We start from the raw sequence: 27,501 nt of genomic DNA on the forward strand, positions 1-27,501 counted from the left end.
TTAACATTAAATGTCAAAACTCATGGTTATAATTATTTACCAGGATCAGAAGTAATATGTATATGTTATCGTATATATTTTAAACCATTAAAAACTATGAATCCTAAATGTAAGAGAGTTAATAAACCTATAAATGAAACGATTTTAATAGAAAGTAATTTTGATATGTCAAAAATTACAACTAGAAAAGCTATAAAATGGGATGAAATAAAATTTCCCCAACACTGGATTTTAGAAAATAATATACCACCCACACCTTTAATAAATAATAATATAGAAAGTATTATACAAACTTCTGATGGTGTCGTTACTATTGAGTTTAACAAAGAAACAGAGTATGAAAACGACCTAATAAAACGAACAAGATCTGCAAGATATTCACATTCATACATATCACCACTTGATTATAAGGTAGAAGTCTCCTCTACTCGTGCTTCTGTTGATATTAGAAAGATAAACAATTTAAATATACATGATGATATTGTGTATGAGGCGGAGGCATCTACTCCTTCTGAAATGAATTTTACAGTTTAATGGATTTAAAAGAAAAAATAGATTTTAGCCCTGGTTCTCAGGCAAGAAAAATTATTTCAGAAGAATTTTATTCAACTAAATGGACATTTTTTAAAGAGTGGTTATTTAAAAATTATTCTAAAGAGGAGTTACAAGAAATACAAAATAAATTTTATGAATATTTATCCTCTCTAAATCAGATTATACATTTTATTCCTTGGTTTACTTATACCTTTTTACATAATATTCACAACATAGAAAGAGATTATACTCTATCAGGAGACAAGATAATAACAAGTATATTTCCACCTCAAGTCCCTTTTACAATCACAAATAACAATGTTACTATAAAATTTTCGGCTTATCCAAAACTTTTTGAAGAAAAAACTCTTACAGTAGATGTAAATCATATTAACAGTATGATTCAACAATTAAATTTCCATAATTTATATTCTATAATATTAGGAGAACAATTAATGGATTTACATAAAAAAAAAAAGAAAAAATAAACAGTCAAAAAGATATAATAATACAGAAAAAAGACAAAGAAAAACAAATAAATGCTACTATTCAACCATCACCAAATATTACTCGTTATAAATTAAAAAATTACGATTATATGCTAGACATTATACAAGAACAAATGAAAAAATTACATATTAATACCATAAATAAAGACTCGGATGATGACTCAGATATAAATGATGCCCAAATAAATAAAATTAATAATTACGACAGTAAATTTGCTAGAAAGCCTATTCAAAGATTATATTATTATCCAAGACCAAGCCCTCAAGATGTCCTACACGAGGAACAAGAATATGAAATTAATAATAGTTACAGTGGTAAAAATGTTTATGAATGGAATCTAGATGGATATACTGAAAGACAAATATATAATATGATTCATAGAATGTTAATGTACATCACAATTGCTAAAAATAGAGGAAATAGTGATAAACAAGTAGCTAATATGCTAATTGCCGGATTTACTGGCCAATTAAAAGGCTGGTGGGACAACTATGTCGATGAAAAAAATCAACAAACTATTCTTAATACAGTTAAAACAGAAAATAGAATAACTACTCCCAATGTGGTTTATACTCTTACTTACTTGTACTATAATAGAACATTTTACAGGACGATGGTCAGATAATTCTGAAAACATTCGTACTTTATTAAATGGATTATTTTGTAAAACTCTTACATCCTTTCGATGGTATAAGGATATTTTTTTAAGCAGAGTAATGGAGCTTAATGATTGTAATAGTGTTTATTGGAAATCCAAATTCATAGATGGTTTGCCAAATCTTTTTGCTGAAAGAGTTAAAAACCAACTAAGAATAGATAATACAATTCCTTACGAAGATTATACATATGGAAAATTAATAGGAACTTGTATACAGGAAGGTTTGGCCCTATGTAGTGAGATAAAACTCAACCATCAAATTAAAACCCAACATCTTAATGAAAAAAGACAATTAGGAGAATTTTGTGATCAGTTCGGAATAGAGACTAGTAGAAATAAGAAGAAACATAAAAAAGAGTTTCAATAGAAGAAAAATTTTTATAAAAGAAAACATAATGATTTTAATAGAAAAGATAAACACATAAAAAAGAAATTTATTAAAAAGGAAAATAAAAAACCTCCTACTTGCTTTTCATGTGGAAAAACCGGTCATTATGCTAATAAATGCAGAAATAAAAAAATAAAAAAACAAATTAATAATATAGATATAAGTGAGGATATAAAACTTCAATTAATAAATTTAATAGATAATTCGTCAGACGATGAGAAAATCTCAGACAATAATTCTGATATTAATATGATAGATTACGACTCTGATTACGAGTCAGATTCTGAAGAAGTTGAATGTAATTGTGATAATTTAGAACAATGTTCATGTAACATAGATCATCAATTATACTTAATCCAGTCTCAATTTAAAGAAGATTTAACCGTAAATGTAATCAGTAATGATATTGCAAACTTATTAAAAGAAATTAATGATCCAGAAATAAGGCAAAAAATAATAGAAAATTTAAATACCAAAGAACAGAGTATAAAAGAAGAAGGGGTTTATTCAATGAAAAATGTACATGATATGTTAAAAGAAAGAAGAAATAAAAGTTCTACTAATATACCTACAGTACAGGATTTACAGGTTGAAATTCAATCTTTAAAACGGGATATATCTAAGATAAAAATGATCAATCAGTAAACAATCAACGAATTAATAAATTAGAAAAACTACAAAATAACCAAGATATTGGTACTAGCAATAATACTGATAATAATTTTCTTCAGTCTATGGAACTAGTAATCTCTAGAAAATGGCATGTTACAATTAATTTATTTATTACTTACAATTATCAAAGAAATTTTGTTGCCCTAATAGACAGCGGAGCAGATCTAAATTGCATACGAGAAGGATTAATACCTACTAAATATTTTCAAAAATCGACACATACGTTAAGGGAAGTATTAGGTTCTAAATTGGATATTAGATATAAATTAACAGATGCAAAAATTTGTACAGAAAATGTTTGCATACCTATTAATTTCACAATAATTAAAAATATGACTAGTAATACAATGATTCTAGGAAATCCTTTTTTGGAAATGATATTACCACTAACTATTGATAAAAATAAAATTATAAAATCTTATAAGAATCAACCTGTTATATTAAATTTTGTCTCTGACCCTTATTCTATCTGGGTCAATGAGTTGGATTTAAAGAAAAACCAAATAAATTTTCTTAAAGAAGAAATTAGGACTATTCAGATAGATGAACAATTAGAACAGCCTAAATTACAGGAAAAAATTAAACTTTTAACAAACCAATTTTCCTTAAACATTTGTAATGATCATCCTAATGTTTTTTGGGAAAGGAAAAAACATATAGTTATGCTTCCCAATGAGGAAGATTTCAATGAAAAACAAATTCCTACCAAGGCAAGACCATGTCAAATGAATTTTGAATATTTAAATATATGTAAAAAAGAAATAACTTCCTTATTAGATAAAAAATTAATACAACCTTCTAAATCTTCATGGTCATGTATTGTGTTTTATGTTAACAAACATTCAGAACAATAAAGAGGAGTACCGTGACTAGTTATAAATTATAAGCCACTTAATAAGGTTTTAAAATGGATTAGATATCCTATTCCTAATAAAAAGGATTTATTAGATCGTTTACATGACTCTTTGATATTTTCAAAATTCGACTTAAAATCAGGATATTGGCAAATTCAGATTGATAACAAAGATAGATATAAGACTGCCTTTAATGTTCCTTTTGGACAATACGAATGGAATGTTATGCCATTCGGCCTAAAAAATGCCCCTTCAGAATTTCAAAATATAATGAATGATATATTTAATCCTTATAGCAATTTTATTATTGTTTATATAGATGGTATTTTAGTATTTTCGAAAAATATTCAAGATCATTTTAATTATTTGCATACTTTTGAAAAAATAATAATAAACAATGGTCTAGTAATATCACAATCTAAAATGTCTTTATTTCAAACAAATGTAAGATTTTTAGGTCATAATATTGAAAAGGGACAAGTCATTCCTATACAAAGAGGTATAGATTTTGCTGCAAAATTCCCAGATGAGATAAAAGATAAAACTCAGCTACAAAGATTTTTAGGTAGCCTGAATTATATATCACTTTTTTATAAAGATTTATCAACCGATAGTGCAATTCTATATGACAGATTGAAAAAGAATCCTGGTGCTTGGACTGATAATCATACCCAAGCAGTTAAAAGAATAAAAGATGAAGTAAAAAATCTACCATGTTTATCTTTGGCTAATCCTAATTGGGAAAAGATAGTTGAAACAGATGCCTCTGAAATAGGGTTTGGAGGAATTTTAAAACAAATTCACTCTAACAGTAAGCAAGAATTCTTAGTCAGATTTCATTCTGGCAAATGGACTCCTAGTCAAAAGAATTATTCTACTACTGCTAAAGAAATTTTGGCATTAGTAAAATGTATTCTTAAATTTCAAGACGATTTATATAATCAACATTTCATTATAAAAACAGATTGTCAGGCAGCTAAATTCATGTTTAATAAAGACTTTAAACATGATGTTTCTAAACAAATGTTTACTAGGTGTCAAGCTACACTAGCATGTTTTGATTTTGAAATTCAATATAAAAAAGGAAGTGATAATAGTCTTCCCGATTTTTTAACTAGAGAATTTCTAAATGAGTTATAACCAGCTAAGACAATTATCTCATGATATCATTAATTAATGAAGCAGAAGTTGAATTAACCAACTTAACAAATGAACCATATTTAAGGAGAACAGTAATTAAATTAAGATTGATTGGATTAAGAGTTCAGCTCAAGAATCTTGAGAACAAACTTATATTACTCTTAAATTGACATTTTCAGGTAAAATTCTTATGGGTGACTCAAGATTACAAGTAAAGAATAATCTTCATTGTAAACATATCAGGGTCTTAGAATCGTTTATCAAACGAAATAAAAAAGATAGACTAAAAACAAGAATTGACATGCAACGATATAACATGATGTTCAAATATCTTCATAAGAAAATCTCAGAAACCACATGCTAATTTGCAGGATGAATTCCAATCGTGGAAGAGGCCATCCTTCATACAGGTTGGTTATAATAGAGGTCGAGGAAATCCTACGGCTTCAAGCAGTTCTTATAGAACTGGAAATTCGTCACAAGCAAATGATCAATCTCTTCCAGTTCCTGGAAGGCCATTATATGAGGAGTTTAAAGCATTTTTAGAATCAAAAAGGGAAAATACTCCTAGTTTCGCCCAAATGATCACAGATGGTGAAACCATCAACGATAATTTTGAATACAAAGAATCATCTCATAAAGATAATATTATTATTTTAGAACATAAAGATATAATGCTTTATTTTGAAAACAATGATGATCCATGGTTTTTAATGACCAGATACTTGGATACAGCGACATACGCTGGATATTCTTATAAACAAAGATTATATTATGAGAATATTTTGAAAATAACCGGATCAGTTGAATTTTCTCATTTTACATCCAGAGGTAATACCAGTGTTTACAATTTCAGCAAAGCCATTATCAAAAAGATCATATCACCTGAGGAATGGGGTTTAAGTACCCTCAAGGAAAAAGAGTTTATACTCCCTCCTTCGAAGATACCGATGCGTACTGGGATTATATTGAAAGTTTTCATAAAGCCTTCTTATATGAGAACCCTCAAAGAAAACATACTTGGTTCTTTAAAGTATGTGAAAAGGTTTATAACCAAAGTAAAGATATACCAAATTGGTTCACCAATTGGTGGATCTCATATGGCCCAAGTATAGATATTCTCCCTGAGGAACCATTCAGGAAATTATATGGGGAATGGTTACCTGTCTCTCCAAGATACCGAAACCAAGCCACTCCTTTGAAATCAGAAGGATTGCAAGCAATATCTTCTATGCATTTTTTCATGGAATTTTCTATTCCTTGGATTTGGAAATGGTCCCCGCATGTGGATTATACTCCCTCTAAATTTTCTTCTCTAAAAAGGTCATACTTTACCAAATTCTGGCCTAAAATGCTTCATAGGAATCCAGAAACAAAAATTCTTAATGCCCAGGAAACAATTGACCATATCAATCAGCAAATTAAGAAATACCAAGACCAGAAAAATTTCTCGGAAATAGCCTCCTCAACAGAAATAGCCTCCTCAACTCCTCAAAACGTTAATCTAACTAAAGAAGAAATGATCAAGTCATTTAGGTTATACTGTTCTGAATTGAAAGAAAACCTTAAACGGTTTACAAAACATGAAAATGTAAAAGATGAAGGTTCAAGTGAAGATATCTCAGATAATATGTCCGTTGATAACCAAAGCCAATCACAATGTTTAGCGGGGGAATCCCAGCCAGATGATGAAGAAATTCCAGATGGAGACCTCCCCATTGATTGCATAATTGACATGATTGAGGAGTCAATCACTCAAAGAAAGAATCTTTCCAAAACCAAAAGGACATCACCACAATAGACTCAAGGTGACAAGTGGATGAACCAAAATAAAAGAGGATGATATTCTTCAGAAATTATTAAAGACAAAGAATAATATTCGTCAGATATTATTAAAGCCAGAAGAATCAAACAAAGAGTCATTTCTACTTTTCTTAAAGCTGTTTGCCAATGCTAAATGTAATAATTTAGGTTTTGTTTGTTTTTGAGGCCTCCTGATCTATTTAAGAAGCCTCTTTCTTATGTTTTAGAGAGGCTTGGAGCCATTTTATCTTTCTCTCTTGTAATCTCCCCCTGTAAAAAATCTTTCTGCAATAAATAGTTTGAAATAAGTTTGGAGTATCAAAGTTTTACTATACAGCAATCTTGGATTCACCTTTCTGGTTAGTCTACTTCCCTATACTTCATTTTATTTTTAAGCCTAATGCAAGACTAATTCGTTAATATCACATAGTATTCTCATGGAAGCAGTATTATGATCAGCAAATCATAATCAGATATGAGTAAAAAAAAGTCTGGAGAAAAAGGCAAAGTCATGTTTTAGCCCGCTTTTGAAGCCACAGTGCTGTTTTGGGGCGTTTTACTCATTGACTCGCCTAACCCACCTGACTCTTTTGTTTAAAAATTTAAATAACTTTAAAGTTTACTCAAATCCCGTTATGGTCCGAGTAAACTTTAAAGTTATTTAAATTTTTAAACAAAAGAGTCAGGTGGGTTAGGCGAGTCAATGAGTAAAACGCCCTAAAACAACACTGTGGCTACAAAAGCGGGATAAAACATGACTTTGCCTTTTTCTCCAGACTTTTTTTTTACTCATATCTGATTATGATTTGCTAATCATAATACTGCTTCCATGAGAATAATATGTGATATTAATGAATTAGTCTTGCATTAGGCTTAAAAATAAAATGAAGTATAGGGAAGTAGACTAACCAGAAAGGTGAATCCAAGATTGCTGTATAGTAAAACTTTGATACTCCAAACTTATTTCAAACTATTTATTGCAGAAAGATTTTTTACAGGGGGAGATTACAAGAGAGAAAGATAAAATGGCTCCAAGCCTCTCTAAAACATAAGAAAGAGGCTTCTTAAATAGATCAGGAGGCCTCAAAAACAAACAAAACCTAAATTATTACATTTAGCATTGGCAAACAGCTTTAAGAAAAGTAGAAATGACTCTTTGTTTGATTCTTCTGGCTTTAATAATATCTGACGAATATTATTCTTTGTCTTTAATAATTTCTGAAGAATATCATCCTCTTTTATTTTGGTTCATCCACTTGTCACCTTGAGTCTATTGTGGTGATGTCCTTTTGGTTTTGGAAAGATTCTTTCTTTGAGTGATTGACTCCTCAATCATGTCAATTATGCAATCAATGGGGAGGTCTCCATCTGGAATTTCTTCATCATCTGGCTGGGATTCCCCCGCTAAACATTGTGATTGGCTTTGGTTATCAACGGACATATTATCTGAGATATCTTCACTTGAACCTTCATCTTTTACATTTTCATGTTTTGTAAACTGTTTAAGGTTTTCTTTCAATTCAGAACAGTATAACCTAAATGACTTGATCATTTCTTCTTTAGTTAGATTAACGTTTTGAGGAGTTGAGGAGGCTATTTCTGTTGAGGAGGCTATTTCTAAAAAAAATTTCTGGTCTTGGTATTTCTTAATTTGCTGATTGATATGGTCAATTGTTTCCTGGGCATTAAGAATTTTTGTTTCTGGATTCCTATGAAGCATTTTAGGCCAGAATTTGGTAAAGTATGACCTTTTTAGAGAAGGAAATTTAGAGGGAGTATAATCCACATGCGGGGACCATTTCCAAATCCAAGGAATAGAAAATTCCATGAAAAAATGCATAGAAGATATTGCTTGCAATCCTTCTGATTTCAAAGGAATGGCTTGGTTTCGGTATCTTGGAGAGACAGGTAACCATTCCCCATATAATTTCCTGAATGGTTCCTCAGGGAGAATATCTATACTTGGGCCATATGAGATCCACCAATTGGTGAACCAATTTGGTATATCTTTACTTTGGTTATAAACCTTTTCACATACTTTAAAGAACCAAGTATGTTTTCTTTGAGGGTTCTCATATAAGAAGGCTTTATGAAAACTTTCAATATAATCCCAGTACGTAAATTTCATCGGTATCTTCGAAGGAGGGAGTATAAACTCTTTTTCCTTGAGGGTACTTAAACCCCATTCCTCAGGTGATATGATCTTTTTGATAATGGCTTTGCTGAAATTGTAAACACTGGTATTACCTCTGGATGTAAAATGAGAAAATTCAACTGATCCGGTTATTTTCAAAATATTCTCATAATATAATCTTTGTTTATAAGAATATCCAGCGTATGTTGCTGTATCCAAGTATCTGGTCATTAAAAACCATGGATCATCATTGTTTTCAAAATAAAGCATTATATCTTTATGTTCTAAAATAATAATATTATCTTTATGAGATGATTCTTTGTATTCAAAATTATCGTTGATGGTTTCACCATCTGTGATCATTTGGGCGAAACTAGGAGTATTTTCCCTTTTTGATTCTAAAAATGCTTTAAACTCCTCATATAATGGCCTTCCAGGAACTGGAAGAGATTGATCATTTGCTTGTGACGAATTTCCAGTTCTATAAGAACTGCTTGAAGCCGTAGGATTTCCTCGACCTCTATTATAACCAACCTGTATGAAGGATGGACTCTTCCACGATTGGAATTCATCCTGCAAATTAGCATGTGGTTTCTGAGATTTTCTTATGAAGATATTTGAACATCATGTTATATCGTTGCATGTCAATTCTTGTTTTTAGTCTATCTTTTTTATTTCGTTTGATAAACGATTCTAAGACCCTAATATGTTTACAATGAAGATTATTCTTTACTTGTAATCTTGAGTCACCCATAAGAATTTTACCTGAAAATGTCAATTTAAGAGTAATATAAGTTTGTTCTCAAGATTCTTGAGCTGAACTCTTAATCCAATCAATCTTAATTTAATTACTGTTCTCCTTAAATATGGTTCATTTGTTAAGTTGGTTAATTCAACTTCTGCTTCATTAATTAATGATATCATGAGATAATTGTCTTAGCTGGTTATAACTCATTTAGAAATTCTCTAGTTAAAAAATCGGGAAGACTATTATCACTTCCTTTTTTATATTGAATTTCAAAATCAAAACATGCTAGTGTAGCTTGACACCTAGTAAACATTTGTTTAGAAACATCATGTTTAAAGTCTTTATTAAACATGAATTTAGCTGCCTGACAATCTGTTTTTATAATGAAATGTTGATTATATAAATCGTCTTGAAATTTAAGAATACATTTTACTAATGCCAAAATTTCTTTAGCAGTAGTAGAATAATTCTTTTGACTAGGAGTCCATTTGCCAGAATGAAATCTGACTAAGAATTCTTGCTTACTGTTAGAGTGAATTTGTTTTAAAATTCCTCCAAACCCTATTTCAGAGGCATCTGTTTCAACTATCTTTTCCCAATTAGGATTAGCCAAAGATAAACATGGTAGATTTTTTACTTCATCTTTTATTCTTTTAACTGCTTGGGTATGATTATCAGTCCAAGCACCAGGATTCTTTTTCAATCTGTCATATAGAATTGCACTATCGGTTGATAAATCTTTATGAAAAGGTGATATATAATTTAGGCTACCTAAAAATCTTTGTAGCTGAGTTTTATCTTTTATCTCATCTGGGAATTTTGCAGCAAAATCTATACTTCTTTGTATAGGAATGACTTGTCCCTTTTCAATATTATGACCTAAAAATCTTACCTTTGTTTGAAATAAAGACATTTTAGATTGTGATATTACTAGACCATTGTTTATTATTATTTTTTCAAAAGTATGCAAATAATTAAAATGATCTTGAATATTTTTCGAAAATACTAAAATATCATCTATATAAACAATAATAAAATTGCTATAAGGATTAAATATATCATTCATTATATTTTGAAATTCTGAAGGGGCATTTTTTAGGCCGAATGGCATAACATTCCATTCGTATTGTCCAAAAGGAACATTAAAGGCAGTCTTATATCTATCTTTGTTATCAATCTGAATTTGCCAATATCCTGATTTTAAGTCGAATTTTGAAAATATCAAAGAGTCATGTAAACGATCTAATAAATCCTTTTTATTAGGAATATGATATCTAATCCATTTTAAAACCTTATTAAGTGGCTTATCATTTATAACTAGTCTCGGTACTCCTCTTTCTTGTTCTGAATGTTTGTTAACATAAAACACAATACATGACCATGGAGATTTAGAAGGTTGTATTAATTTTTTATCTAATAAGGAAGTTATTTCTTTTTTACATATATTTAAATATTCAAAATTCATTTGACATGGTCTTGCCTTGGTAGGAATTTGTTTTTCATTGAAATCTTCCTCATTGGGAAGCATAACTATATGTTTTTTCCTTTCCCAAAAAAACATTAGGATGATCATTACAAATGTTTAAGGAAAATTGGTTTGTTAAAAGTTTAATTTTTTCCTGTAATTTAGGCTGTTCTAATTGTTCATCTATCTGAACAGTCCTAATTTCTTCTTTAAGAAAATTTATTTGGTTTTTCTTTAAATCCAACTCATTGACCCAGATAGAATAAGGGTCAGAGACAAAATTTAATATAATAGGTTGATTCTTATAAGATTTTATAATTTTATTTTTATCAATAGTTAGTGGTAATATCATTTCCAAAAAAGGATTTCCTAGAATCATTGTATTACTAGTCATATTTTTAAATATTGTGAAATTAATAGGTATGCAAACATTTTCTGTACAAATTTTTGCATCTGTTAATTTATATCTAATATCCAATTTAGAACCTGATACTTCCCTTAACGTATGTGTCGATTTTTGAAAATATTTAGTAGGTATTAATCCTTCTCGTATGCAATTTAGATCTGCTCCGCTGTCTATTAGGGCAACAAAATTTCTTTGATAATTGTAAGTAATAAATAAATTAATTGTAACATGCCATTTTCTAGAGATTACTAGTTCCATAGACTGAAGAAAATTATTATCAGTATTATTGCTAGTACCAATATCTTGGTTATTTTGTAGTTTTTCTAATTTATTAATTCGTTGATTGTTTACTGATTGATCATTTTTTTATCTTAGATATATCCCGTTTTAAAGATTGAATTTCAACCTGTAAATCCTGTACTGTAGGTATATTAGTAGAATTTTTATTTCTTCTTTCTTTTAACATATCATGTACATTTTTCATTGAATCAACCCTTCTTCTTTTATACTCTGTTCTTTGGTATTTAAATTTTCTATTATTTTTTGCCTTATTTCTGGATCATTAATTTCTTTTAATAAGTTTGCAATATCATTACTGATTACATTTACGGTTAAATCTTCTTTAAATTGAGACTGGATTAAGTATAATTGATGATCTATGTTACATGAACATTGTTCTAAATTATCACAATTACATTCAACTTCTTCAGAATCTGACTCGTAATCAGAGTCGTAATCTATCATATTAATATCAGAATTATTGTCTAAGATTTTCTCATCGTCTGACGAATTATCTATTAAATTTATTAATTGAAGTTTTATATCCTCACTTATATCCATATTATTAATTTGCTTTTTTATTTTTTTTATTTCTACAGTTATTAGCATAATGACCGGTTTTTCCACATGAAAAGCAAGTAGGAGGTTTTTTATTTTCCTTTTTAATAAATTTCTTTTTTTATGTGTTTATCTTTTCTATTAAAATCATTATATTTTCTTTTATAAATTTTTTTCTTCTGTTGAAACTCTTTTTTCTGTTTCTTCTTATTTCTACTAGTCTCTATTCCGAACTGATCACAAAATTCTCCTAATTGTCTTTTTTCATTAAGATGTTGGGTTTTAATTTGATGGTTGAGTTTTATCTCACTACATAGGGCCAAACCTTCCTGTATACAAGTTCCTATTAATTTTCCATATGTATAATCTTCGTAAGGAATTGTATTATCTATTCTTAGTTGGTTTTTAACTCTTTCAGCAAAAAGATTTGGCAAACCATCTATGAATTTGGATTTCCAATAAACACTATTACAATCATTAAGCTCCATTACTCTACTTAAAAAAGTATCCTTATACCATCGAAAGGATGTAAGAGTTTTACAAAATAATCCATTTAATAAAGTACGAATGTTTTCAGAATTATCTGACCATCGTCCTGTAAAATGTTCTATTATAGTACAAGTAAGAGTATAAACCACATTGGGAGTAGTTATTCCGTTTTCTGTTTTAATTGTATTAAGAATAGCTTGTTGAGTTTTTTCATCGACATAGTTGTCCCACCAGCCTTTTAATTGGCCAGTAAATCCGGCAATTAGGATATTAGCTACTTGTTTATCACTATTTCCTGTATTTTTTAGGGGTGAAATTGGTACCGTACCGATCTTTTTTCCTCCAAACCGTGTACCGTACCAATTATAGTTGGCAGAGTAATTTAGTTACCGGTACCGTACCAAGTATATTTGGTACCAACTAATTTGGCTGCCAACATATTTGGTTGGTACAATTTGCTATTGGTATATACCAAATTTTTTAATTAATACAACTTGAAATTGCCAATTACAGAAGAATTGCGAGAATCGGAAATTAAGGGCAAAAACTCATCTTAAACGCGAATTTGAGATAAAGTTGTGGACTTACGCTCATCCCTTCTTTTGGTATTACTTTCGCTTTTAGTGTAATATAATTCGTTTGGTATTACTCATCAAGTGCTCAAAAAATAATAAGTATAAAAAGAATTGACAATCACTCAATTATGTTAGTAATTCCAAAACTGATAGTTGTTACTCTAATTAAAACATGAAATACTAAGGATTGATACATATATATATATATATATATATATATATATATATATATTGGTTGGTATGGTACAACCGTGGTATCCAAAATTTCATACCGTTACCATACCAAGATTACTTAATTGGTATGGTATTACCAGCCAAATATATTGGTTACCAAAAAAGTTGGCTATCAATTTTATTGGTTCGGTTGGTAACGTGTTGGTTGGTTCTCTGTGGTACGTATTTGCCAGCCCTAGTATTTTTAGCAATTGTGCTGTACATTAACATTCTATGAATCATATTATATATTTGTCTTTCAGTATATCCATCTAGATTCCATTCATAAACATTTTTACCACTGTAACTATTATTAATTTCATATTCTTGTTCCTCGTGTAGGACATCTTGAGGGCTTGGTCTTGGATAATAATATAATCTTTGAACAGGCTTTCTAGCAAATTTACTGTAGTAATTATTAATTTTATTTATTTGGGCATCATTTATATCTGAGTCATCATCCGAGTCTTTATTTATGGTATTAATATGTAATTTTTTCATTTGTTCTTGTATAATGTCTAGCATATAATTGTAATTTTTTAATTTATAACCAGTAATATTTGGTGGTGGTTGAATAGTAGCATTTATTTGTTTTTCTTTGTCTTTTTTCTGTATTATTATATCTTTTTGACTGTTTATTTTTTTTTATATAAATCCATTAATTGTTCTCCTAATATTATAGAATATAAATTATGGAAATTTAATTGTTGAATCATACTGTTAATTGTTGAATAATAATAATAATAATAATAATAATAATTATTATTATTATTATTATTATTATTATTATTATTATTATTAGATATCTGATTCCAAATAAAAAAGATTTAATAGATTGATTAAATACTGCAATTATATTTTCAAAATTCGATTTAAAATCAGGATATTGGCAAATTCAAATTGATGAAAAAAAGACCGATATAAGACTGCTTTTAATGTTCCTTTTGGTTAATATGAATGGAATGTTATGCCATTTGGTTTAAAAAATGCACCTTCTGAATTTCAAAATATTATGAATGATATTTTTTATCCTCATAGCAATTGCATGATAGTTTATATCGATGATATCTTAGTTTTTTCTAAAAACATTGAAGATCATTTTACACATTTAAATCTCTTTGGACAAATCATAGAAAAAAAAATGGTTTGGTTATAACCCAACCCAAAATGGTTTTATTTCAATCCAAAATCAGATTTCTTGGCCATAATATAGAAAAAGGACATATAATTCCTATAAATAGGAGTATAGAGTTCGCTTATAAATTTCCTGACAAGATTATTGATAAAATTCAATTACAAAGGTTTTTAGGAAGTTTAAATTCTATATCTTCTTTTTATAAAGATTTAGTCAAAGATACAACCATTTTATATGAAAGACTTAAAAAGAAACCTGTTCCATGGACTGATCTTCATACTCAAGCAGTCCAGAGGATAAAAAAGAAGGTAAAATCATTACCTTGTTTATCTTTAGCAAATCCAAATTGGGAAAAAATTATTGAAACAGATGCCTCCGATATCGGTTATGGAGGGGTTTTGAAACAAATTAACCCAAATACTAAGCAAGTTTATTTAGTTAGATTTCATTCAGGAAAATGGTCTGATTCACAAAAGAATTATACTTCTACTGCCAAAGAAATTCTGGCCATAGTCAAATGTGTTTTAAAATTTCAAGATGATCTTTATAATCAACAATTTATTGTAATTACTGATTGTCAATCAGCAAAATTTATGTTTAACAAAGATTTTAAGCATGATGTATCCAAGAAAATGTTTGCTAGATGGCAAGCTCATTTAGCACCGTTTCATTTTACAATAATCTATCGAAAAGGTGAAGACAATAGTCTTCCCGATTTTCTAACTAGAGAATTTTTAAATGAGCAATATGCATTTAAGACAATTATCTAATGATGTTTCTAATACAAGAAACTCAATTAAAGAGACTGAAGTTGAAGTAACCAACTTATTGGATAATATGCCAACAACAAATACAAATATACTTGATCGTTTTCGCCATACTAGACGAATCCATTCACTAAGATTCAGATTAATAGGCTTAAGAGCTCGCCTTAAATTTCTAGAGAATAAACTTATATTACTTTTAAATTAAATTTTGCAGGTTGATGTCTAGTCGAGGGAGAGGTGGCTACCCTAATAGAGGTGGCAGAGGAAGAGGATCATATCCTCTTATTCAACATGGGAAAAATTTATTAATGGCTGAAAATATTGTCTCTCAACCATCATCATCTAATATGCCGAAACCTGGAGATCCACTATACTCGGCTTTCCAACAATTCTTGAAACAACAAAAGGATAATAATCCTTCTTTCTCAAAAATAGTTTCGGAGGAAGATAATGATGATTCCTCAGAATATATTTTAACTCCCCATAAAGATTTAATAATTCTTTTAGAAGAGAAGGATATCATGTTATATTGTGAGGATAATGATGATCCATGAAATTTATTTTCCAGATATTTGGATACTGCATCATATGCAGCATGTTCTTATAAATCACGAAATTATTATGAGAATATACTAATTTCTACAGGGACATTTGAAAATTCACATTTCTCCTCTGCAGGAGATAAAAAAGTTTATAACTTCAGCAAAGTAATATTTAAAAGGATTATATCTGCAGAGGAATGGGGCTTAAGCACCCTCAGAGAAAGAGAATTTCTTCACCCTGAACAAAAGATCTTAATAAAATATAATTTCTGGGATTATATCGACAGCTTTTATAAAGCTTTTCTTTATGAAAATCCAAAAAAGAAACATTCTTGGTTTTTCAAAATCTGTGACCAAGTTTATAAACAAAAGTTGCCAAATTGGTTTACACAATGGTGGACATCATATGGTCCAAGTGTTCAAATTCTACCTGAACCATTCAAATCTTTATATGTTGAATGGTTACATGTAGCTCCTAGATACAAGGAGGCTCTTGAACATTCCAATGGAGGAAGGGAAGTAATACCTACTCTACATTTTTTCATAGAATTTTCAATTCCTTGGATTTGGAAATGGATCCCAGAAGTTGATTATAGTCCTAATAAGTTCCCATCTTTACAAAGGTCATATCTTACAAAATTTTGGGCAAAAATGTTACAAAAAGATCCGATCTCAAATGAGATAAATTCTAAACAAACGATTGATAATATCAATCAAGCAATTTTGAAATATAAATCCCAAAAAGAATTTTTATCCCATAAGGAACAATCCAACAATTTTAATCCTTATTAAAAAGTATTGAACTCCATCAAAGCACAAGGAAATTCCTCGCCATCAAAAGATGAAATTATCAAGACCTATTTCCGTCAAATGAAAGAAGACCTGCTTCAAAACATCAATAAACAATCGTCAGACAGCTCCATGTTATCTATAGGCAATGATGATAATTGTCTTGCAGGAGAATCTCAGCCAATTGATGATAACAATGACATTATGGATGAATTCACTGTCGAATATGCTTTTGCCACTATTGAAGATATGATATTGAAAAAGCTACAAAAGAAGAAGACAAAAACTTAATGAGTTTATGATGGAAATTTCTACACCTGTTGATATTCACCATTTGCTTTTTTAAAGCAACAATAATAGAGGCATATTGACATCAAATCAACTAGTTGTCATAATGCACTCGATAGTGCACTCAATTGTTATCCTGTAACATTTTATTTTTTTAATCTTCGTTTGAAGTCCGGGCCTATATATAGGCTCTTATGTTTATATATTATGCATCTGGGAAGAGTTCTTCCTAACCTTTTGCTTATTCTCTCTCTTGTAATATATTCAGGAGTTATAAAATAAGTTTTAAAGTATCTCTGGTGCATCCTTCTTTCCATAATCAAGTCTTCTCTCACTCTTGTAAGTTTTCATTACTTATACTTGGTTATTGTTTGAACTAGCCTAATGATAGGCTAAACCCTTTTAAGTGTTAAGTAATCTCATGAAATTATGGCTTTACTAATCTTATAGAAACCTTCGGTATCATATAGTTATTTGAAATACAAAAGTCTAGGTTGATAACAAGTAAGTTAATTTGAAATGTTTAACCATTAGTCGTGATGTTGCCCGTCTTTTAACACTGGTTTGGCGTTTTAGGGCTGTTTGTCATTGACTCGGTATATCAACGTTTCAAATTAAATTACCTGATTATTGTAAATTATAATCCTATGACTGTATTTTGACATAACTATAAGGTACCCTGGGCCTTCTCTGTGTTTTACCTTCTTTGTGTTTTATCTTCTCTGTGTTTTATATAAAACACAGAGAAGGCCCAGGGTACCTTATAGTTATGTCAAAATACAGTCATATGATTATAATTTACAATAATCAGGTAATTTAATTTGAAACGTTGATATACCGAGTCAATGACAAACAGCCCTAAAACGCCAAACCAGTGTTAAAAGACGGGCAACATCACGACTAATGGTTAAACATTTCAAATTAACTTACTTGTTATCAACCTAGACTTTTGTATTTCAAATAACTATATGATACCGAATGTTTCTATAAGATTAGTAAAGCAATAATTTCATGAGATTACTTAACACTTAAAAGGGTTTAGCCTATCATTAGGCTAGTTCAAACAATAACTAAGTATAAGTAATGAAAACTTACAAGAGTGAAAGAAGACTTGATTATGGAAAGAAGGATGCACATAGATACTTTAAAACTTATTTTATAACTCCAGAATATATTACAAGAGAGAATAAGCAAAAGGTTAGGAAGAACTCTTCCAAGATGCATAATATATAAACATAAGAGCCTATATATAGGCCCGGACTTCAAACAAAGATTAAAAACTATAAAATGTTACAGGATAACAATTGAGTGCACTATCGAATGCATTGTGACAGCTGGTTGATTTGATGTCAAGATGCCTCTATTATTGTTGCTTTATAAAAGCAAATGGTGAATATCAACAGGTGTAGAAATTTCCATCATAAACTCATTAAGTTTTTGTCTTCTTTTGTATCTTTTCCAATATCATATCTTCAATAGTGGCAAAAGCATCTTCGACAGTGAATTCATCCATAATGTCATTGTTATCATCAATTGGCTGAGATTCTCCTGCAAGACAATTATCATCATTTCCTGTAGATAACATGGAGCTGTCTGAGATTCTCCTGCAAGACAATTATCTTTCATTTGACGGAAATAGGTCTTGATAATTTCATCTTTTGATGGCGAGGAATTTCCTTGTGCTTTGATGGAGTTCAATACTTTTTCATAAGGATTAAAACTGTTGGATTGTTCCTTATGGGATAAAAATTCTTTTTGGGATTTATATTTCAAAATTGTTTGATTGATATTATCAATCATTTGTTTAGAATTTATCTCATTTGAGATCGGATCTTTTTGTAACATTTTTGCCCAAAATTTTGTAAGATATGACCTTTGTAAAGATGGGAACTTATTAGAACTATAATCAACTTTTGGGATCCATTTCCAAATCCAAGGAATTGAAAATTCTATGAAAAAATGTAGAGTAGGTATTACTTCCCTTCCCCCATTGGAATGTTCAAGAGCCTCCATGTATCTAGGAGCTACATGTAACCATTCAACATATAAAGATTTGAATGGTTCAGGTAGAATTTGAACACTTGGACCATATGATGTCCACCATTGTGTAAACCAATTTGGCAACTTTTGTTTATAAACTTGGTCACAGATTTTGAAAAACCAAGAATGTTTCTTTTTTGGATTTTCATAAAGAAAAGCTTTATAAAAACTGGCCATATAATCCCATAAATTTTATTTTATTAAGATCTTTTGTTCAGGGTGAAGAAATTCTCTTTCTCTGAGGGTGCTTAAGCCTCATTCCTCTGCAGATATAATCCTTTTAAATATTACTTTGCTGAAGTTATAAACTTTTTTATCTCCTGCAGAGGAGAAATGTGAAATTTCACATGTCCCTGTAGAAATTAGTATATTCTCATAATAATTTCGTGATTCATAAGAACATGCTGCATATGATGCAGTATCCAAATATCTGGAAAATAAATTACATGGATCATCATTATCCTCAAAATATAACATGATATCCTTCTCTTCTAAAAGAATTATTAAATCTTTATGGGGAGTTAAAATATATTCTGAGGAATCATCATTATCTTCCTCCGAAACTATTTTTGAGAAAGAAGGATTATTATCCTTTTGTTGTTTCAAGAATTGTTGGAAAGCCGAGTATAGTGGATCTCTAGGTTTCGGCATATTAGATGATGATGGTTGGGAGACGAGTATAGTGGATCTCTAGGTTTCGGCATATTAGATGATGATGGTTGAGAGACAATATTTTCAGCCATTAATAAATTTTTCCCATGTTGAATAAGAGGATATGATCCTCTTCCTCTGCCACCTCTATTAGGGTAGCCACCTCTCCCTCGACTAGACATCAACCTCCAAAATTTAATTTAAAAGTAATATAAGTTTATTCTCTAGAAATTTAAGGCGAGCTCTTAAGCCTATTAATCTGAATCTTAGTGAATGGATTCGTCTAGTATGGCGAAAACGATCAAGTATATTTGTGTTTGTTGTTGGCATATTATCCAATAAGTTGGTTAATTCAACTTCAGTCTCTTTAATTGAGTTTCTTGTATTAGAAACATCATTAGATAATTGTCTTAAATGCATATTGCTCATTTAAAAATTCCCTAGTTAGAAAATCGGGAAGACTATTGTCTTCACCTTTTCGATAGATTATTGTAAAATCAAACGGTGCTAAATGAGCTTGCCATCTAGCAAACATTTTCTTGGATACATCATGCTTAAAATCTTTGTTAAACATAAATTTTGCTGATTGACAATCAGTAATTACAATAAATTGTTGATTATAAAGATCATCTTGAAATTTTAAAACACATTTGACTATGGCCATAATTTCTTTGGCAGTAGAAGTATAATTCTTTTGTGAATCAGACCATTTTCCTAAATGAAATCTAACTAAATAAACTTGCTTAGTATTTGGGTTAATTTGTTTCAAAACCCCTCCATAACCGATATCGGAGGCATCTGTTTCAATAATTTTTTCCCAATTTGGATTTGCTAAAGATAAACAAGGTAATGATTTTACCTTCTTTTTTATCCTCTGGACTGCTTGAGTATGAAGATCAGTCCATGGAACAGGTTTCTTTTTAAGTCTTTCATATAAAATGGTTGTATCTTTGACTAAATCTTTATAAAAAGAAGATATATAATTTAAACTTCCTAAAAACCTTTGTAATTGAGTTTTATCAATAATCTTGTCAGGAAATTTAGAAGCAAACTCTATACTCCTATTTATAGGAATTATATGTCCTTTTTCTATATTATGGCCAAGAAATCTGATTTTGGATTGAAATAAAACCATTTTGGGTTGGGATATAACCAAACCATTTTTTTCTATGATTTGTCCAAAGAGATTTAAATGTGTAAAATGATCTTCAATGTTTTTAGAAAAAACTAAGATATCATCGATATAAACTATCATGCAATTGCTATGAGGATAAAAAATATCATTCATAATATTTTGAAATTCAGAAGGTGCATTTTTTAAACCAAATGGCATAACATTTCATTCATATTGACCAAAAGGAACATTAAAAGCAGTCTTATATCGGTCTTTTTCATCAATTTGAATTTGCCAATATCCTGATTTTAAATCGAATTTTGAAAATATAATTGCAGTATTTAATCTATCTATTAAATTGTTTTTATTTGAAATCGAATATCTAATCCACTTTAAGAATTTATTTAAAGGCTTATAATTAATTACTAGTCTAGGAATTTCTCTTTCTTGTTCTGAATGTTTATTAACATAAAAAACAGTGCAAGACCAAGCTGATTTAGAAGGTCTAATTAAATTTTTGCTTAGTAAAGAAGATATTTCTTTTTTACAAAGATCCAAATAGTCGTGATTCATTTGACAAGGACGAACATTGGTTGTAATATTTCTTTCATCAAAATTGTCTTCATATGGAAGAGGAATTATATGTTTCTTTCTTTCCCAAAAAGCATTAGGATGATCTGAACATATTTTTAACACAAACTTATTTCTTAGATGGTTAATTTTTTCTTGTAATTTTGGATTTTGTAATTGTTGATCTATGTTTATAATCAGAATTTCTTCTTTTAGAAAGTTTATTTGATTTGTTTTTAAATCTATAAGATCTATCCAACGGGTGAAATGTTTTGTAATAAACTCAAAAAACACTTCATAATTTTGGAAATTACCTAAAATTCCTTTTTCATTAACTCCAAATGACAATATTTTTTGTAAAAATGGAGTGCCTAGGATAATTTCATTGTGAGACATATTCTTAATTATTGTGAAGCTAAGTGGGATACAAACTTTATTATTACAAATCTTTGCATTAGACAACTTATAATTAATATCTAATTTTTCTCCACTAATAGTGCGAATCACATGAGTGGATTTTTCAAAATATTTGACAGGAATTAAACCTTCTTGTATACAATTTATATCTGCCCCGCTGTCAACAAGAGCAATAAATTCTTTTCGATAATATTCTCCAATTATTAATTTTATTTTGACATACCATTTTTGGGATGTAACTAATTCCATAACACTTAAGAATTCACTAGATTCAGTAGTTGAAGTTGAAGTTGAAGTCTTAAAATTATTAGATTCTTTTTCAAGGGTAATAATCCTATTTTCTAATTTATTATGATTATTTTTTAGAAAAGTAATTTCTTTTTTCAAGTTATTAATTTCTTGCGTGTAATCCATGATTGTAGTGTTTAGTGAAATATTATTTTTCATTTTTAGTCTTTGATCTATTTCCTTCATAGAATAAATTGGTTCGTTAACTTGGGTATTTCTTTGATTATTTATTATTTGATCAATAACTTGTGATCTTAATTCGGAGTCATTTATATTTTTTAGAATAGATAAAATATCTTTATCCAAAACATTTATTTGTAAATTATCCTGAAATTGTGATTGAATATTATATACTTCATCATCACATGAACAATTATTTTTATCTATACAAAAATAATTATTTTCTTCTTCTTCATTAGAACTACTTGATGATGTATAAATTTCTTCGTCAGACTTTATATTATTTATTTCATCATTAGATGAGGATTCTTCCGAATTGTTTAAAAGAATTTCTTTTAATTTTTCTTTCATATTATCATCTAAATTTAGATTATTAATCTTTTTCTTTATCTTATATTTATTGGCAAAATGACCAATTCTACCACATTTATAGCAAGTTGGTGGATTATCTTTCTTCTTTTTATGATGTTTTTCTTTTCTAAAAGACTTTCTTTTAGATCTATATTGTTTTTGGTTTTCACTATATTTTTTAAATTTTTTAGGGATATATTCCCTTTTTGATCTCTTTTTATTTTTTAAAGTATCAATACCGAATTGTTCACAAAAATGGCCTAATTGTTGTCTCTCAGTGAGGCGTTGTTTTTTAATCTGTTGATTTAATTTCATTTCATTACACAATGCTAAGCCTTCTTGGGTACATATTCCGATAAGTTTTCCATATGAATAATTTTCATAAGGAATTTGAGAATGATTTCCCTGTAATTGTTTCCTAACTCTTTCAGCAAAAAGGTTTGGAAGACTAGCGATAAATTTTTGTTTCCAATAACTAGAATTACAATCATCTAATTCTAATACTCTGCTCATAAAAGTATCTTTATACCATCTAAATGAGGTTAAAGTTTTACATTTCATACAATTTAGTAAAGTTCTAGTATTACCAGAATTATTTGACCATTTACCCGAAAAATGTTCAAATATACTTAAAAGGAGTGTATAAACTACATCTTGAACTATTGTTTGTGCGGAAGTTGAAGTGCCATCTTCATTTTTAATTTGATTAGTAACTATTTTGGTAGCATTATAAATTTGAATTTTATCTGATTCGTGTAAATAATTATCCCATCAGCCTTTTAATTGACCAGTGAAGCCTGCTATTATCATTTGAGCAACTGTAAGATCAGTATTTCCTAATTGTTTTGCACTAGTAGCATATAAAGTCATCCTTTGGGTTAATAAATATATTTGTCTTTCTGTAAAACCATCTAAATTCCATTCATAGACGTTCTTACCATTGTAACTATTATCTTGAATAAACTCATGTTCTTCAAATAAAACGTCTTGAGGAGTAGGTCTATTGTAATAATATTTAGATTGGACGGATTTTCTAGCAAATTTACCATCATAGCTTTCATATTTTATCTTATTAATACGTTTATCCTGTTCAGATTCAGACTCGAAATCATTATCTGTTTCATCAATTTTATTTAAAGTATTTATGCTTAAATTTTCAGGTTTTTTTAATTTTTCTAAAATTTGATCTAATTTTGTTTCATTTTTAAATTTAAAATCTTTTATTTCTGGAGGAGGTTGGAAAGTTGCTATTATTTTTTCTTTATCAGACTTAGTTTTCTCCATTTGAGATTGTTCGATAATTTTATATATGCTTTCTACCTTTTCTTCTATAGAAAGAATTTTTTCTCCAAGAATTATAGAATATAAATTTGTAAAATTATTTTGTTGTATTAATTGGTTAATCTGTTATACGGTTATTTGTAAAGTATTACTTTCAACTAATTTTTTATAAGCCGAAAACTTTAAACTTATATTTTCCATAGAAATTTGAAAACTTTGTTGTGGCGGAAAAATCGATTTTTGTATATTTCCATTTGTAAGAGTATATTCTCTTTCTATCATGTTTAAATAATTAATTATATACTTATGAAAAAACCATGGAACAAAATATATAATTTTGTTTATTTTTGATAAATAAGAATAAAACTCATTTTGTATAATTGTTAACTCTTTTTTAGAAAATTCTTGGAATAACCAAATTCTAAAAGGTTCCCATTTTTCTGTTTTAAATTCATTACAAATTATTGTTCTTGTCGGTGATCCCGGACTAAAATTTATTATTTCTTCTCTATCCATTAAATTGGAAAATTCATTTATGAGGCAGTATGATCCTCTTCATAGACACCTTGGACTATATTTTCTTTTATATTTAATTGATTTATTTTCTTATCTAGTTGAGACGTAGAACACCGAGAAGGAGTTTCTACCTTATATTCTAAAGGCGATATATGTGAATATAAAGATCTAGTTGATCTAGTTCTTCTTAATAAAGGTATTTCTTCATTATCATTTTCGAATTCTATTTGAATTCTTCCTTCGGGTGTTTGTATAATTTCTGTAATTTTATTATTCATTTTTGGTTGAGGAGGAACCGTTCCTTCTAAAACCCAATTCTTTGGAAAATCTATTTCATCCCACTTAATAGCTTTTCTAGTTGTTATTTTTGACATATCAAAATTACTTTCTATTAAAATGGTTTCATTATTAGGTTTATTAGTTCTTTTACACCTTGGATTCATTGTTTTTAAAGGCCTGTAGTATATTCTATAACATATACATATCAATTCAGATCCTGGCATATAATTGTATCCATTTGTTTTAACATTTAAGGTTAAAGCATCAAGTATATTAACATCAGATAACGATAATTATAGGTTAGGATAAACATTAAAATATACTGGGCCATTAGTTAAACTGGACTGTATTATCCCCATTAAAGATTGTTTCCAATTCATATTACGACCATCACGTAGTACGGCTAAAAAACTTTCGGGTAAACCTTGTAAAGTTAGAGGTTTAACAGCAATTTGCACTAATCCTACATGTAAATAATTACGAGTATATTGATATCTATGGATATCCTCATATGTTAATAATTTAACAATCATATCATCTTGATTTATTGTTAAATTTTCTTCAGTTGTTTTAACTGATTGTATAAAACCTAATTCTTCAAAAGTACCTAACTCATATAAAACTTTTGGTTGTATTTTAGGAATTGTCCATTTATTTAGTAAATCCAACTGTTTTGGTATTTCATATTCTTCATTTATTTGATTTTTGACATTATTTCTATTATTCCTTTTGAACATGTGAAAATTCATTTGGAAAATAAGTGTTAAATAATCTTATGAAACACATGGCTCTAATACCATAAAACACATGGCTATTATTATCGTCGTCGTCGTCGCCGCCGCCGCCGCCGCATTTAACGTTGTTTTTACGCATATTTACAAGGAAAACCTTTATAAAAGAGTTTTTAAAAAATGTTAAAAAGTTTATAACTGTTTTACAACTATTTCTAATTATTTTGTTTAACATTATATATATATATATATATATATATATATATATATATATATATATATATAGGTTCGGTAAGAAATAAATATTTGGTAGGAATGGTAAGAAGTGCAACATTTGTATGATTTTTGGCGAATCAACAAAATGAATTTTTATATAATACAAATTAATATGATTTGTAAAAAATTCTAAAGAAAATGCATCGCTGATTTATTATTGCAATGATTCACTAATTTATGAATCATGTTATATTTGTACTAACTAATGATTTATTTCGTTGGTTGACCAAAAAACATACAAATGGAACACGCATACGTACGACACACACACACACACACACACATATATAGTTAGATATATGAAAAAGTTTAATAGAAAACTATTATTAATCAAGGAACTAGGAAACCAATCTAAAACATCGAAATTTAAAACGATCAACCGCAAAAAGAAGGGTTGCAGACTTTTACAATGGATGTGCATGCATTAGATTATACCAAAACCCACTTCTTTTTTTAGTTTTATTTTTTTAGGCCATGTTTTTTTATCGAAAAAACCGGAGATACCATTGTTCATGATACTTCGTTCTCTTTCCATAGAGATTCATATTGATATATAAAAAATGATTTTTTTTCAAACAAACCCACTTCATTCTCTCTATTTTTTGAAAAGTTAAGGTGTCTCACCCGTTTCAGGTAGAAATTTAATTTTTTAAATGACAATATTGTTTTGGGTGGCCACAACATGGTGGAGCCTCACCACGACATGACATTATCTTTTGGGTCGCGGGTTTTCATGGATCACCACGGCGTGACCATGAGGTGCCACAACGTGGCAACCAATATTGGTGAAACCCTAATCCTTTGGGCTTTGAGCCCTATTTAAAGGACTTTATGGATAGGGTTTCGAGGTCATTCAGCCTCCATCACCCTCGCAAGCACTAAAAACCCTAACCCTAGCCTCCATTCTTGGAGGTTCATTCTTCATATTTTGTTGGCATCTTTGAAGGAGAAGGAAGCCTTGGGTGAGTATTATCATCTTGCAAGCAACATATTCATCTTCTAGCCTCTCTTCTAAACTTGGGTGAGTGTTCAAGACTTAATCTTTTCCTTGCTATGTTGTTGGATCTTGGTTTTTGGCTCCTTTTTCTTCATGTGTACTGGGTTTTGGAAGATGAGATCTCATAAAGCTTGCAACTTTATGAATCTCTAGGCCATTTGGAGCATTTAACTCTTTGGATCTGAAGTAGACTTGAGTTTTGAGGCCATGCATGAACCGTTGACTTTGAACCAAACTTGACTTAGGGGCATTTTGGGTATTTTGATTAGTAGTTGAGCTTAAGTGATTGTGATTGTATAAGTGGCTGGTAGAGTCAACATTTGGAGCAGTGATATGTATAGCTATTTCTTTAGACTGAGAGGTGAGTTTTCCTTACTATACTCGTGGGTCAAAGGCACAAATACCAGCGCACAAATACCAGCCCACTAGGTTGTGTACCCTGGTTATAGGATGGTGTTATGCTAGGATATGACTGATTAGTAGATCTGTATGATTATCTATATTTGCTAGTTCTGTATTTATGTCTATCTGTTATATATGTCGACATATTGTGGTTGGGTTGAGGCGGTCCTGCTTTGTGCTGAAAGCCAAGATACCTGGGTCGGTCCAGATAGGCTGTAGGCCCTTCGATACGGTCCAGTCATGTCGAAGGCCGTAGAGCGTTCTAGATAGGTCGTAGGCTCTGCGAGGCGGTTTAGTCAGACTGAAGGCTCATATTTTCATGCTATAGTTTGTCATGTTGTGTGATAGTATTTTGAGGGAACTCATTAAGCTTTGGTTTACAGTTTCAGTTTATTGTTTCAGGTACTTTAGACGATCGTGGGAAAATGAAAGGTTGATCATGCACATCTTCCTATTTTCAT

At 29.4% G+C, this 27,501-nt stretch overlaps 1 protein-coding gene across 7 annotated transcripts in view; it reads right to left on the reverse strand.

Moving 5' to 3' along the window:
* The window catches only part of LOC145161318 (putative receptor-like protein kinase At5g59700), a 49,081-nt gene that overhangs the window by 16,197 nt on the left and 5,383 nt on the right, over positions 1–27,501 (reverse strand). The window contains exon 3 of one of the 7 annotated variants that reach the window (XR_013738469.1): positions 18,116–18,551. The exons of 4 other annotated variants lie outside the window; for them this stretch is intronic. The gene's annotated coding sequence lies outside the window, so the exon portion shown is untranslated. Of the gene's footprint in view, positions 1–18,115; positions 18,552–27,501 lie in introns of those variants that run through there. 2 more of the 7 variants (XR_013738474.1, XR_013738475.1) reach the window with 2 other exon arrangements.

This window comes from Lactuca virosa, chromosome 1 (genome assembly GCF_052849685.1).
Source record: "Lactuca virosa cultivar CGN04683 chromosome 1, Lactuca_virosa_CGN04683_v6, whole genome shotgun sequence".
Lineage (NCBI taxonomy): Eukaryota > Viridiplantae > Streptophyta > Magnoliopsida > Asterales > Asteraceae > Lactuca > Lactuca virosa.